We start from the raw sequence: 15,659 nt of genomic DNA, 5'->3' as shown, positions 1-15,659 counted from the left end.
TTCAATGTATACCACAGTCTTTGCACAGTTAAGAATGGCTCGCTGTGCCTAATGATAGAATGGTAGGCCCTCCCAAAATTCGTGCTCCCAGGTGGCAGCCAATGGTCAGCTTTGCAAGCCAGCCTTTCTCAGGAGAGCTCTTATCTCTCTTCTGTACACCTCCTTTGCTGTATTGGCCACTTCCCTTTCTCTGTCTTTAGAGTCCTGCTGGTGCTGAGAAAATCCATCCACTGAGAAACTTCTGGGGATAATGGTGTTACTGCATTGAGATTCTAGATTTTACAAATGGTAGGAATCCCACAGGACCCCATAGTCCATTTCCAGAGTCAGAATTCTGGTTGGCATTTAAAGTAGGCTACAGAGTTGTCAAGGAGGTACATCACAGATCCCTTTTCTGTATCACGGTCGACTTAGCCATGAGGTCTTGCCAGGGTGGGGGGATAGGTGAAATGGCTCTGCCACGCAACTTGAAGTGGCATAAGATATCTCGGGCTGTCTTCTCTAGTTCTAGCAAAGCGTTATGTGGGTAGTAGACCTGCATGGATCAAGTGAGGGTGGGTGGAGCCTCAGTCAATGAGCATGAGGTTAGACTGGAATCGTGTCATTTGGTAATTCAAGTTGACTCCATGGTATGATAGTTGGCCAAGGAGCATTTTGCTCCTCTTGTTGGAAGGTGAAACAAGATGTGCCATTGCAAGTGAGGGAGAATGATCAGCAGAAACATTGCACTCACCCTGCAATCACTTGGCTAAGTATCTTTTGAGGATTTGGTATTGAGAATCTGGCTTCTGAGTCCAGTTGAATGTGTTTCTCCTTTGAAATTTCTTGGATGTCTGAGGAGATAGGATTTAGTTGACAATGGAAACATTGAATGGTCAGCACCATCTGGAATTCCAGTCTCAGGAATTCTTAGATGATAGAATTTTCCAGAAGTGGGGAGGTAGACCTCTCGATAGGCTTTGTGGTTTAATGAGACAGAAGGAACAGAAGCAAGATAATCTCAAACGAGGTATGAGGACATCAGATTCTGGCCAGCCCTGCGTAAATGCAGTGGAGCAAGCTCTCCTTGATCTCCTTGAGATCACAGAACTAAGTTCCCAGTAGTGGAGCCTTGCTCGGGATATCCTTGACTTCAGAAGTGAGGTCAGGCTCTTCTGTAGAATCTCAGGAGGGACTCTCCTGTTATTTGAAGTCTTAAGTGCATCCAGGAGTTGACTCAGCTATGAGTAAAGTGCTACTCTGGCCCTCTTCCCAGAGACTGGATCACTGCGAGGGCAAATTGATCCTAATGATCCCAAAGAGGCATGGACAGGAACTTCTGAGGAGGTCGTATCAACGAGGAGTTGACTCTCTGTACTCCTTTAATGGATGGGATGATCTTTCTGTGCTTGGGGATCTCTGATTTCTGAGTCATGTTCCTGTGTACCAAAGCTTTCATCCTGGTTCATCTGGAAGAACAACCTTTTGAGTCCTAGTTTCTTCATGTGATGTTCCCTCCTCGGTCGGGAAGGTTGACCTAGTTGTCGTAGGAGACTGTTTATGCTATACCCTTCTTACCAGCCTGCATGCTATAGGCATTGAATCCTGACAACAAAATACCCTTTATCTCTCTTGGGGCCCTGACTGGAGATCTAATCCACATTAGATGACTACTTCTTTGACATGGGCAGAGTTGAGGGAACCAAAGGCAGATGGTCTTCCCTCTGTTATAGCCACAGGACTTCATTCTTCTCCTTCCTTCCTCTCAGAATCCAGAGGGAAGGGGAAATAATCAATGACCCTGTGGCCTGATAGTGAGCTGAAGTCCTAAAAGACTGGCCTGGAGGAAAGGGACTAAATACCCCAACCTCTCTCCTCTTACAACCAATGAGCAGTGCCTACAGGTGTTGGCAAGAGAAATAGTGGATGTCTTTCCCTCTATCCTCCAGGCAAATACAAATGGGTGATCCTGTCAGAGCATAACAGGGTGAAGAATGGTAGAATGAGTGGATCTTTGGAGGCAAGCAGAATAATCACACCCAGTCCTATCCTGCAGCCAGCCTATTTCTTGGCCTTTGTTCAAGTACAACGAGGATTGACAGCATTCTGTATCTAGAATGCTGTAGGATCCTCCTTACCATTGGGGCTCTCTGCTCTAGGGTGGCCACTGCCTCTTTGGAGCCTTTTTCAACTCTTATTGTGGTTCTTCTGCTTGACTTGGTCATAAGGAGATGGTCTCCATGCAGGTGTCCTTTCTGGTCTTACCACCACACCTACTGTGGCTGCTACTGCTCTATGCCTCTCGGGTTCTCAGAGCAGCAAGAGAAGTGACCATCACCCTCAATTCCACACCTGTTGTCCCTGCCAACAATGCTGATTTAAAAAATGTAAGTGTCTAGTAAGTTTGGTCCTTAATTTTCATCGGAACGTCTTTCTCTGGCTGTGGCTCTGTCTACAATGAAAGCCACAGGTAAGGTGGTGCAAGTCATCTGTGGCTCAAAAGGCTGGTGAGGGTACAGGGATCTGGACTCTCAACCCCACAGTGGCCTCTTAATGAGCTATATAGCAGGAATTATCTAGCATCTTGGCAATCTCTTCAGTCCTTGTAGCATGCCCTAGTGGGTGTGAGGCAGGTGTTCAGTGCTGTCTATGTCCCCTTGTGTGTCTCTGCCATGTTCAAACCCATTGGCTCCTGGAGCAGCTCCACTTGTGACAGCTAGCACCTACCTGCATCTTCTCGGAGGATGGACCTCAGGTGGCTCAGGGTGCACACAGTGGGGGATGGGGGGTGCCAGAAGTGCCTTGACAGATGACTGATGGCTGCAGGTGTATAAATAGTCCGGCTCCTCACCACCATGAGGCCAACCTGAGATGATTTACCCAGTTTCTGGAGCTGGCCTGTAGAACCAAGTCAGTTGTACCCTGTGGGCTTAGCTTGATACGAAGACCTTGTGTGCTTCCTTGCCTATCTGGCCCCACTTCCTTGCTGCCTAACTAGTGGACTTTGAGACTGCTTCCTACAAGCTTTCACCCAAACTTCAGAAGGGACTTTATGATGGGCTACCCACATTGCTCATGTGGTCGTCTTGCTTGGTGTCCAGCCCTGTGGAAATTAAGTTGCCTAGATATAACCGCTAGCCTCCACTTCCTGAGTTTTGAAATGGGCAGAGCACTTTTAAGACTGTGGCAGAGAAGGGATTCAAACCTGGGTTGATCTAGATCCACAGTTAAGAGCAAACGTTGGCATGAAGCAGCCCATGTGATGGGGCTGGAAGTGGGGACAGCGAGAAGGGGCAGAATTGCTCCCTAGGATGCCAGAGAGTCCGGACTGCAAATGGCCCCAGGCTACAACCAGCTCTGGTTCCTTATGCTGAAAACCTCCTCTACCAGGTAGTTAAAAACCTGCAAAGTAACACCTTAAGTGAACCAGGGGAGAGTTTTCTGCCTTTCTGCCTATAGGAAAGAAAGCCTGGGGCCAACTCTTAAACACATCCTTAAAAAGAATGTTAATCTTAACCTAATGGTGACTTGTGTGTAATTATGGCTGCACACAAGTACACTCACACTATGAAAACTCCTCAAGCTCTATACTTACGTGTGCACTTTTCTATGTGTATATGGAAAAAAATCTGACTGTAAAGAGAAAAATACATGGCTCTGTACATCCTGACTTGGTGGGAGTGCTGCCCACAATCCTATCATGAAATTTTTGCTAAAAAGGATCCAGGACTCCTCATAATCAGGGAGAAGGGAGTAAGACCTCGCCTACGTCCTCCTTATGCCCCTGACCCATGCTTTGCAACTGCTTTTTCTTTCCCAGATCAGCAGACTTAGGCGAGAAAAGAGGAGATCCATAAATATTTGTCTGCCCTAAATAGATAGCCTCTGTTATTCAGCGAAGAGATTAAGAAGTTGGGGACCCTGCTGGGTAGACGGGAAAGAAGATTGTGCACTGCCCCCTCCCCCCCGCCCCGCCCCCAAGGTGAGGAGTGGACGCTGCCATTTCTCTTGAACCATCTTCCCCCTCAGTCAGACGCCTGGCTCAGTTCTCAGCCATAGCATCTGTTAGTAAGGCCATAAATCAGGCTCAGATGGGGTCAGGCCCCATCAGATTGTGGATGGCATTAGGCTAACAAATGGGGAGTGGGGTGTTTATATTAGTTTTGGCTCTTGAGTTGAAGGAAGAATGCTGGCATTTAGCGTCATGATAAACTCAGCACCAGCACATCCTGGGTCAGCAATTATGCTTCCAAGATTCCTTGGGAGGAGCTGGGGCAGAACCTCCCTGGGCCAACATGGCCACCGGAAGAGGCATGCCCCTGATAGAAGGGGGCTGGGCTAAACAGGGACTGGCGTGACAACTGGGAACAGTGCTATTGCTGGTGTTTGTCTGGAAATAGACACACGGCAATCACTTCTGTACTCCACGCCGGCTGCCCTACTGACCCCCTTGGAATGGATCCGTTTGTTAGCAGCTACCTACCAGAAGACCCAGGAGTTAGGTGTGAAAGCAGGTTATAGTGGGGGTGGGTGATGCCGGTGTGGGGTGGAGAGCCTGCCATCATGATGCGGATCCAGTAAGGTCTCGGCAAACCCAACCGGAGCTCCAGAGCAAAGACTGCCCATTAGAGATGGGCCACGCTGGGCAGAAACAGCCGGGCCCTAGGACACCTGCTCCTCCGGAGAGGCCATGGGTAACAACATGCATTCTATGAAGCCTCCCAAAGGTGCTGCAGCTTTGTGCTCTCCTACAACTGAACAGCTTCTCTCTTGCAGGGTATCCAAGCAGCTTCCTCCAGGGCTGCCACATGGGGATTCTCCTACCCACACCTCCCTTCCAAGAACTCGAGTCCTTCGGAGAATCTGTCTGATGAATCCAGATGGTGCCCCCATTTTAACCCAACCCTTGAAGAACATGTGTAGCTCTTCTAGAACTCGATCTGCACTCCTATGGCAGGAAATAACTTGAGAGGTAGCTTAATCACCTACTCCTACAGCTACATCCCCCTTTGTAGCTCTTCTAAAAAGCCCAGAGTCCTAAAAGGTCTGAAGCTATGTATTTAGTAAAGTCTTAATATCTCCAAGAGTCTTTGTTGAAGACCCACAAAGCATAAGAAAGGAGATGGGAAGGAGCCACTAAGGGCACCTGATGGTTCACTGCCATGTCCCTAGTGCTTCCAGGCTGGTGCTCAGCCTAAAGCCAAGCAAGGCAGGGGACATGCCAAGCTCAGAGGCAGGCACTCAAATGCTTGATGTGGGCAACTGAACTTGGGATGGCAGCAGAATGGCAGACTGCATTTTCTAAAAATGATCACACCAATGTTTGTCCATTTTGCCAAACCCGATCAAGAGGGTGGGGGTCTACATCCTCACCCCTGGAACTTGGACCGGGCTTTGTATCTGCTTTGACAGACAAAATCTGGCAGAAAGGATACTCCGTCATCCAAGGCAAGATCATAAGGGGCAATATCGCTTCCAGCCAGCATTCTCTCTTTTTGGGACACTTGTTCTTGGAAACCACGCCATGTTGTGAGGGAAGCCCAAGCATTCCTGAGAAGCCCAACTAGATATATCCCGCGCTGGCTTGTCAGCCATGGGAACAGGGAGAAAGAATCTACATTCAAGGGTGTGAACACCAACTAACACCTTGTGGAGGTGTCTGCCTCTCACCCCATGGGGAAAAATAATGACTATTGAACGTGCTCAATCTGGGCAGAAGACACAGGATACAAAGTGCACCCCAACTCCAATGACAACTATGAGGTCTGGGAAAAGGCCTCCTTTTACGGTGGTATAAAGGTTCAGGGAGGTGAAGTCCCACCCCTACAGTCACCAGGTTCCTAAGGGAAAGAATATTCAAGCCTGCACCTGCCTGGCCCTCAGCCCTGTATCTTTCCTTGCTAATAATGATCATGGGTGGTCTTTGTGAGCATCCCCAAAACAGAGGGCAGGCAACTGGATGTTCACACAGAAAGCGCTTGTTAGATGTCTGGAGCGAGGACTCCTTAGGACATAGAGATAAAAGACCTCCCTGCTTGGGGAAGGAGTCACCGCCTTCTGTAGTTGGTCATCCTCAGAGTTCCAGATGGATACCAGGTCGCTGAGAAAACCCGTCCTTCATAAAAGCTGTAATTCAGAGCCCCTTCCTCAGTATGATGCTAGAAAATGGGCAGGAACGGCTTAGCTTCTAAGCCTTTTTCTCAGCTGTAAAATGGGGATAAGGAGTTTGCCCAAGCCCGCATGTCCCGGAAGGGACTGGTGATGCACATCGTGGCCCCTAAACGGTGGCTTTCTTCCTTCACCTACTAGAGCCGCCCCCAATGCAAGTGGTAGGGATGTGCTGATAGGTTTCTTTGCACCCCGGGCCTCCGGTGTTCTCAGTTCCTGGTTCTTGCTGGCAAAGCCCGGGGACCCTTGGGCTGGCTCAGACCCTAGAAGCAGGCCTCTCTCCTCCTGGGTCTCAAAGTTCCTGCCAGCAGAGGCAACTTCCTGTCTTTGAGGTGCAGTTAGCCCATCCAATGCTTTGAGACTGTGAACAATACCCCTCTCTGGGGTTTTGTGGTCCCCTCTGTAAAGGGTAGGCGCTGGTTCACGGGGCCAGGTTCTTTGACGTCTGTAGATGGTGGTGAGGGGGCTCTGCACAGAGGAGCTCAGGAGCTCTACCCACGGTCCAGGAAACTTTAGAAGAATGGCCGAGGAGCTGGCACAGAACTGGGTAATAGCTGATGAGGGGCTGGTGATGTCATTCTGGGCTCAGTCACCTATGAGAGACGCAGAGGCCATAGAAGCGGGAAGCCAGGTCAAGGACCCCTCGGAGGAGGAGGAAGGAGGTGGGCAACAATCCTAGCTCCCGATTTCCCAGCTTGCCCGAGGTGCCAGACGCTGGCTGTGCCTCTTAGCTGCTGGGAGACCTTAAGTGAGCCCCTTCTCCCCGCTCTATGGAGCAAGGAAAAGGGTGATTGAGATGAGGTCACTCAACTCTGCACATGTGGTTTCCCATGAAAATGCTCATCCATGTCCGCGCTGGGCATGGAGAAAACGGTCTTGTTGAGGCTGCAACCGTCTCCGTGGCTGCGGCTGCAGACTGAGAAGTCCCACTGGGCGATATCACAGGTTGGATTTCTGGGAAAAAGACTGAGATGTTCACTAAAAGGGATCCACCCTTAGGGAAGAGGGGGGAAAGTTGAGCTGCAGCGTGAACCCAGTGCAACAGCCTTGGCTGACCCCGTGGCAAGCCCTGGAGCTAGGGTGACCCTTCAGAGGTGTGCCGGGGGTGGCCTGGCCAGGCCTTTATACCCCCCTGCATGGGCATATCCCCAGCTGTGGGCTACGGCAGAGCAGGGCATGCCCTTTGGGTAGGTGGCTTTCTACAGCTGGGGGATCGGATAGGAGCAGTGAGTCCCAAGGAAATACATGGAGTGGGGGTGGGGCAGGGAGGGCTTCCTGAAGGAGGCGGCCTCTGGCTTGAGTGCTAAAGGTCACGGGAGAAGGACTTGGCTAGGTGAAAGACAACAGGGGCGGGGGTGCAGGGGGGAGGAATGTGTAGACCAAGGAAACCTGGGTGAAGGATGGGGAAGGTGGAGGAAGGAAAGGGCAGGGGCCGGGCCCATTGCTGTCCTTGGACAAAGCGTGTGCCTGTTTGAAGTCTCTGGGAACACACTTCCCCTAGACAGCCACATGGCTCACTTCTCTCTACATTCAGGTCCTGGGGAGCCTTCCTGAGGAGGGGACGTTTGAGCCAATGACTCTCTCCCAAATGGCACCCCTTGCTGCACTCCATCCCGTACCCTGCTTTGCTCCCCAGCTGTCCTTGCCCCGAGAATGGAAATCTTCCCGAGGGAAGACCTATTCTGTATCCTCTGAAGCCCCAGCACTCGGAGCAACAGCCACTCACTTGGCTGCACTTGAGGGCTCTGCCCGAGTGAGCGAAGAGATGGGAGAGGAGCCAGGGCCGGGTGGCAAAATGTACAGTGACCTCCTGTGCAAGGGTCCTGGGGCAGAGGAGCTGGTTTAGAAAACATGGTGCATCCTGATAGCTTGCCCGGTGCCTTGGCCACTGGAGCAGATGTCCTGGAGAGGACAGAGTGACCTTCCTCCCGGAGACCTGGAGAGAGAAGGGACCCTCACTGCGGCAGATACGGCCCATCCGCCTGTCTCCAGGCCAGATGGCACCTTAAGCCAGCCCAGGTGTGGATGGGGCCAGACTCCCCAGAGACCTCTTTCAGAAGTCTCTCATTGCAGCTTGCCTTCAAGTCTCACACCTTCCTGGGCAGGATGTTCCTTTATTGCAAATCCCCCCCCCCAGCTGATTGTTCTCAGGACCCAGCCCTTTGATGGTTTTATTGTCCCTAAATTCACACCAGGCCCCAATAACTTCAGAGCAGGTAGAGAACGCAGAGCAGGGAGGGTGCTGTGAGCGAATGGCCCAGGATCAAGGCCGGAGATTACAATCTATAAATCTGCAGGGACCAGGCTTGCCTCTGAAGGTTTCCGCGTGTGGGGCAGGGGTGGGCCCTGCAATCTCCGGCCCAGAATGTCAGGGCTAAGTGAAGCAAGGTGGCTCCCGGGGCTTCCCACGTGCACCTGCTTTTGCTGCACGTGAGATGGTTGGTCCATGCATCTGACTGCTGCACTGCCCGGCAGGGACCAATTCTAGGACCGAGTGTCATTGGAAGCTGAACCTATGAGGCTTCACAGTCGTCTCCACACGTACCAGCTCCTGCTAGAATCGGCTTGGCTGACTTGTGGGTCCAGGAACCCCAAATTAAGATGATTTGGGTACAAGTTTGTTAGTATTGTCGCCTCCTGCCCGCCCCCCCCCCCCATCCTTTCTGGGATGACCTCCAAATTAAGAGGGCTGTAAATGAGATGACCATCCTGAGCAACTAAGACTTATCCTCCTGGGAACCTCGTGAGATACCGCCTGGAATAAACCTCGGAATTGTTCTCCCAGGAAGGAGAAAGCTGGGGGCCTTTCACCACCAAGCCCTGCCTCTCGTCGCCGGGGCGGGGTCGCTCTGAGTGTTAACTTCTCAGCACTTCTGAATTGTGTGTGATTACAGCTGCTCTCGTGGCTGGAGAAAGCCCTTCAGAGATGAAGGGGCTTTTGAGGTGGGGGGTGGGGGCGGGTATCAGCATAAAGATCAGGTGACGGGAGCTGTCCACTGAACTTGTAGGTGAACTTCAGGGTGGTCTGCAAGGCAACGTGCAGGCCACATGTGCTGCCTTTGGGAACTCGTAGAGCTGGAAGCCTACACAAGCCCCCTCTAATATAGCCAGCTTGTGCTTGGACCGGCATGGCAGCCTTGGTGAACCCAGCCAGTAAATGTCTAAGCCCTGGCTAGGTCCCACCCACGGTCTTATGTACTGAGCATGTTGATCTAAAGAATCTAGATCTCCTGACTTCGAGAAGTAGCCACCGTTTTCCTAACCCACTAGGGTGCAGTCATTCTTCATCACTTTGTCCTACTTGGCATCTGTAGATCCTCAAATAAGGAAACAGCCAAGATGGCAGCCGGCAGCTGATCTGAATGAAGACCAAGAAGGCCGCTAAGCCAGCAGCCGGAGTGAAGGATCATCCCAAGTCAGGGGAACGGAGAAGGGGGCGGGGCGGTAAGATGCAACCGACTTTGGCATCAAGAAACTGCAGGAAGGTCAAATATGGCTGGGGGAGAGCGGTGGTAGATGCCCTGGGAAGAGACCGGTGGGGCTGGACTACGACTGACTTTATAGGTCGGAGAAGGGACTTTGGCTTTTATTCTCAGGCCAGTAGAAAAGCAGACGCATTAAAATAAGATCTTGAAATACTACTCGATCACCATGGGTGGAGCCAACTGGTCTCCTTTCTCCCATTCTCTCTAGAACGATCAGTAGAAATAATGTGGGTAGATTCAGGACAGAATTGGCGAGTTGATGTGACATGCTGATGGAGGGGATCTAGGAAGAGAAATTTTAAGGTAGAATTCTGAAAGTCCACCCCCCCCCCCCCGGTGTGTTCCTTTGGTTTTTCAAAAAGGAGATGCAGATAAGAGGACAAGTCGTTGGAGCACCTGGGTGGCTCAGTGAGTGGGTTGAGCATCCGAGCTCGGCTCCAGTCATGATCTCATGGTTTGTGAGTTCGAGCCCCGTGTCGGGCTCTGGGCTGATGCCTCGGAGCCTGGAGCCTGCTTCGGATTCTGTGTCTCCCTCTCTCTCTGCCCCTCCCCTGCTCATGTTGTCTCTCGATATTGTTAAACGACTCCCACCCACCCCACCCCCCCCTTTTTTTTTTTTTTAATTTAGGACAATTCCTAGGGTCAGGCTAGAGCTGGTATCCCTTCCCCACTGTGTTCAGGGGCAGGTTAACCATTTACCAGCCCACCGCTGACAACACCAGGGAAAGCTAAGGGGTGGAGAAGACCCAAACTTTGGCAGGCTTGGCCGCCGCCTACGAAGCGGATCTGACCAAGTTAGTCTAGGGGGGGCGCTCAAGAGCAAAGGCGGCCCGGGGGCAGAGGACCCCTGCGCTGGGCGGAAGTGGCTAGATCGCCTGCCCCTGCCCCTGCCCCTGCCCCTGCCCCTGCCCCTGCCCAGCCGCGTTATCGCTGGGGAGGCAGATCCTAACTCTGTCCGCTAACCACCTTCCTGGAGCTGAACTAGAAGCTGAGAAGCGTGCTACGGGGCGGAGCCCCCCTGTGCGCATGCGGGAGGGGGTTTGCGTTTTCCCCACCTGCGAGACCCTGCTATGGGACAGACGGGCACCGAACCCCGTTTCCGTGACTCCACGTGCTCTGGACCAGCCGTGCTTCGCTGCCTGCCCCTTCCACCTACTCTGTCTTTGCTTTCTGGCCTCCAGTGGAGTGTGGAGTTGAGTCGGTGGAGGAGGAAGATCAGAAGGTAGAGGGAGAAAAAGACCGGGTTATTTATTGATTCCAACAGCAGAATGCTTTGAACCTGTAGTTCCCTCCCCCGGGGCTGTTTATACCAGACGTTAATGGGGCTTACTGCTTTACGTCTTTCCCCCTATTATCTTTTAGGAGACCTTTTCCAGCATATTTTTAAAAAACGGCCGGCCTGCCCCCTCCCCCCTCCACCTCTGTTCCTGCTCTATCCTTCTTCACATTCATCACCAACTGATGTTGTATTTGTTTAGCGGTCCCCTCCCCTGTGGGGAGTAGAGCTTGGAATAGGAGCTCCCCGAGGGTTGGGATTTCATTATTTGCGTTGACGGCCCTGTCCTAGCACATAGAACAATACCCGGTGTGGGATTGTTGCACTGTGTCGTTCGAAGGCGACACTGAGTGAAAGGCCCGTGTGTCCCTGTGTGACCCAATATGGCGGCTCCATCAGTAAGGTCCCAGGCGTGTGGGGGGGGGGGGTGGGCGCAGTGGGGGGAAGGCGAGGGCATTTAAGGGCTTTGGAATGGATTCTGCCTGTTGAAGTATTAGGAGCAGGGGCGCCTGGGTGGCTCAGTTGGTTAAGCATCTAACCCTTGGTTTCAGCTCGGGTGGTGATCTCGTGGTTCGTGAGTTTGAGCCCCATGTCGGGCTCTGTGCTGACAGTGCAGAGCCTGCTTGGGATTCTCTCTCCCCCTCGCCTGCCCCCCATCCCCTGCCTGTGCTCTCACTCTCTTCTCTCTTTCAAAGTAAACTTCAAATCATGTTAAAGCAAACAGGGTTAAGGTGAGGCAACCCAGGGAGCAGCAACTGGAGGCCACTGTTAGAAGGGGGCCATCAGGTTGAGTCTGGAAAGGCTTTGGATTCCCCCAGCAGTGGTTGGCGACCAAGAGGAATACAGCCGGCAACAGGGCTTCGACAGAACTGACGGGACAAAATCTGAGGACAAGAGAGAGGGAGGGAGACAGCCTGGTTCTCCCTTCTCTCTCCTCCCATTGGATGAGCTGCTGGCAGGGAGTCTAGGAAGCAGCTCCCGGTGGTGTCGTGCACAGGGCTGCACGGAGGGAAGGGCGAGAAGGGTTTACGACAGTGGTTACAGCAAACTCCTGGCCTGGCACGCTGCAGGTATTCAAATATTTGAAGAGGCTGGCCTCTGCTTTTCCGTCATTCAAGGAGAAACAGAATGCAACAGACCTGCAGGGATGTAAGAAAGGCCATGTGGCTGCAGGGAAACGGACCGTTGCCCCGACACGGCCAGTCTTCTGACTTCCAGCAGTCCCAGGACATCCAGTTTCCTGCCCGTAGGTTGCGCACATGAGTGGATCTGTTTCTAGTGGCCAAAAATGTTGATTGGAACAGTCTGATTCTGGAAAGGGAGCGCTCGGGGGGGCTATTCTTGCTCAATAACCTGCTATGGCTCACCACTGCCTTCAGAATCAAGTTCATCTTTTTGCTGAAAGGCCCCAAATACAGGCTAGGGAGGTTCCACCAGACATCCACACCTTCCCTTTCACGTCTACTGAGTGTGGCTTCAGCCAGGATAATCTGCTCAGACCTTCCATCAGGTAGCTATTGCTGTGTCAAACTTATTCCAAGGTGCAGTGGCTTGAAGAGCTGAGTGTGTATTATGGCTACCGAGTCTAGGACTCAGCTGGAGGCGGGGAGGATCTTGATCTCAGGGGAGGCTCATCCTGCATCTCTGGTCAGCTGGGGTTGGGGAGCAGCCCTGGGCTTTCTCAGGTAGTATTTGGGGGTCAGGTGGCTATAGACTGGTCTAGAATGGTCTTGGCTGGGCACAGCTGGGCCACGTGATCTGTCCTTCTCCAGTAGGCTAGCTTGAGTTCACTCAAGTGATACTAGAAGGTTTTCTGGACTCTTCAGAGTCCAACGTAGCAGATGCCTTGAGGCACCACCCGGATATCCTTTTTCTGGACTGACCCATCACTCCCCCAGGTGCCATGGGTTTTGGCTGTTGATGGTTCACAGTCCAGTGGTTCTCTGGGCACTGCTGTCTGCTCCTGAGGCGGAAGCCTGACGCGGGGTGAGATGGCTCCCTTAGCAACCTGTGTTCAAGGGCTAGGGTGTAAATGGTACGTGGAGGGCTCGGTGCGTATGGCTAGGGTCTACGAAGGATATAAAACTTCCCTCTCCTCACCCCGCTTGAAAGCAGGGTGGGCCTCGAGTTCTCCCAAGGCTCTCCCCGGGGCCACCCGAGGCTGTGTTACAGCCGCATCACGGCCCCGTTCTCCCAGGAGAAGCCCAATCCTCCCACCAGTTCCCAGGTGCTATTCCTGAGGGTTCTCCAGTAAGCCCACCTGCATGGGGGGCTCCCGCACCAACAATACGTGCCTTTCCTACCATCGGTTAAGAAGAGTGACACGCATCCTTAACACTTACCGGTATGCCACTGGTTACACACAAGCAGCTCGCCGGGGAAAAGCTGGGTATGGTTCGCCGGTTTCCATGGTGTGAAGGCTCCCGCCCTGACCAATTTCAGAGGAGCATCTTGAAGCCATTGAATGAGGAGCCAGCTTCCGGACCCCACCAATCCTAAGCCAGCCTTCCCACGTGCGCGTGGGCGTGAGTAACCGAAGCAAAAAGGTCTCGAAGCAATACGGTATATTCCACGTATAACGCCATATGGAGCGAGCTTGGATTTACTGTTCTACTTATGAAGCTTCTAACGGGTTTATGACTTCCAGGGTAAAATGCAGGTGTTAGGGGTGAGTCTTGCTTGGCATAGCGAGCAGCAGGTGGATGCTGGAAGGAGGGTGTGTTTGGGGCAAGATTGTGCCCCTCTAGGGTGATCCAAAACTTATAAGTTCAGGAGGTGGGAGGAAAGGGTAATTAAAAGGCTCGTTTAAAACAACAACAAACATTGAAAAGCTTGCAAAGCTTCTCTTCACAGTTACTTCCCCCAAGATACCGTTTAAAAATTTATTTTTTAATGTTTTAGTCTTTATTTTTGAGAAAGAGCGAGCCATGAGCAAGGGGAGGGACAGAGAGGGAGGGAGGGAGGGAGAGAGACACAGAATCCGAAGCAGGCTCCAGGCTCCGAGCAGTCAGCACAGAGCCTGACGCGGGGCTCGAACTCCCGAGCCGTGAGATCATGACCTGAGCCAAAGTGGGACGCTCAACCGACTGAGCCACCCAGGCGCCCCTAAAATCCTAATTTGAGTTGAGTGCAGTCGCACAATGTTACAGTGACCAGTTTGTCAAAGCTGTGCTCACAAGTGTGGCTACCGTGTGTTGGGACACAATGTTACTACAACACCGTGGCGTGTGTTCCTGTGCTGTGCCTTTTATTTCATAACAGGAAGCCTGTGCCTTCTGCCCCCCCCCAACTTCACCCATTTTTTCCATCCTCCCAGCCACACCCCTTCCCCCGCCCCCAGCAACCACCACCTCTCTATTTATGGGTCTGATTCTCCTTTTTTGTTCCTGAGCTTTCTAGATGCCATGTGAGTGAAATCCTGTGACATTTGTCTCACCCTGACTTATTTTGCTCAGCATAGTACCCTCTGGGTCCATCCGTGTTGTCGAAACTGGCATGATCTCCTCCTTTTTAGGGCTGCATAGCATTCCGTTCTATAGACACCCGTCTTCCGTATCCATTTGTCTATTAATATTGCTCCCATACCCTGGCGGTTGTAAATGATGCAGTAAACATTGGGGCTTCTATCTTTTTGAACTCGTATTTTTGTTTCGGTAAACACCTAGTAGAATTATCATATCGCGTGTGTCGTATTTGCATCTGTAACTTTTTTGAGGACCCTCCATCCGTTTTCTAAAGTGGCTGCGCCCGTTTGCGTTCCCACCAACAGCGCCTTGAGGGTTCCTTTTTCTGTATCCTCACCTTTACAATGTCCTGGGAAGTGTTCGCAAGTGGGGGAGAACGAGGGGGTTCCACAGGAACGTGTTTTCTAGGGGGTTTATGCCAAGGACGGCAAGGTCCTTTCCTAATCCAGTACCCCCACCGCGCCAACCGCCACCCCACCCCCAACAAAACTGGCGGGTTCTTTCGCCACCGTGGGTTATGCAATCAAGCCAAGCACTTGTCGGGTAACTACACTCCATTGAGCCATTAACACCGTGGCATTAATTCCTGTCGCCTCCCTCGAGATGGCCAGTGGGAAGCCACTGAAAGCCTCAGACCAACTGGCTATGGCAGGGTTTGGTTCGGGGACAGGCGTGGCATTTTGCTCGGACGGACGGGAACCTTGGGCATAAAATCCTGGAGCCTGGGCCTCTTGTGGCCGAAGTCGGCCCCAGCTGGGCTGCGTTCGCACCCGGCGGTGATCTGATGGAGGGAAACCAGGACTTTGCGCTGATCGCATAAGGTCCCAACAGGCAGCCAGAGCCCGAAAGAACGGCGGTGGACAGTCGGGCATTATGATCCTGGAGTCGATCTGGAAACCACGGCCCCGCTGCATGTGCTCTGATCTGAGCAACCCCTCCGGGGCAAGCGTTGACCTAGGCAGCGACATAACTGGTTCCCAGCCTGTGTCCGTCCTCCAAAGGCAGCCCTCACGTTGGCTGTGTGCACTGTTGGAAATGGTGGCCTCCTGGTGAAGTTTCTCTCCTCCCGGGCATCTGAGCCGCCCCTGTCTCTTTGAAGATTACAGGGCTTTAGCATGCCTTTAAAGTGAATTTTTCCCCCTGTGTTTTATTATAATTAATGGCCAGAAAACTCTTCTCTTTTTTTTCCCCCTCCCTTTATCTCTTAAATATGTTTCTTTCCTCTTAAAAAACGCAATATTTCTTTTAACCCAGGATATGGATGGGCCTGTCCCTAGCAGGGCAGCT

At 52.3% G+C, this 15,659-nt stretch overlaps 1 long non-coding RNA gene across 2 annotated transcripts; it reads right to left on the bottom strand.

Moving 5' to 3' along the window:
- Positions 1-5,838: 5,838 nt before the first annotated feature.
- On the bottom strand, positions 5,839-10,999 carry LOC113595153 (uncharacterized). Of its 2 annotated transcripts, none has more exons than XR_003415620.2 (4): positions 10,688-10,999; positions 8,563-8,701; positions 6,959-7,101; positions 5,839-6,740 (listed from the first exon to the last, which is right to left on the bottom strand). It is a non-coding gene; the product is annotated as an uncharacterized LOC113595153 (long non-coding RNA). The 2 variants fall into 2 exon arrangements; XR_008291628.1 differs by having other exon boundaries at positions 8,563-8,698.
- Positions 11,000-15,659: the final 4,660 nt, after the last annotated feature.

The sequence above is a fragment of the Acinonyx jubatus genome, chromosome D3 (assembly GCF_027475565.1).
Source record: "Acinonyx jubatus isolate Ajub_Pintada_27869175 chromosome D3, VMU_Ajub_asm_v1.0, whole genome shotgun sequence".
Lineage (NCBI taxonomy): Eukaryota > Metazoa > Chordata > Mammalia > Carnivora > Felidae > Acinonyx > Acinonyx jubatus.
This window is presented reverse-complemented; position numbering and strand designations above follow the sequence as displayed.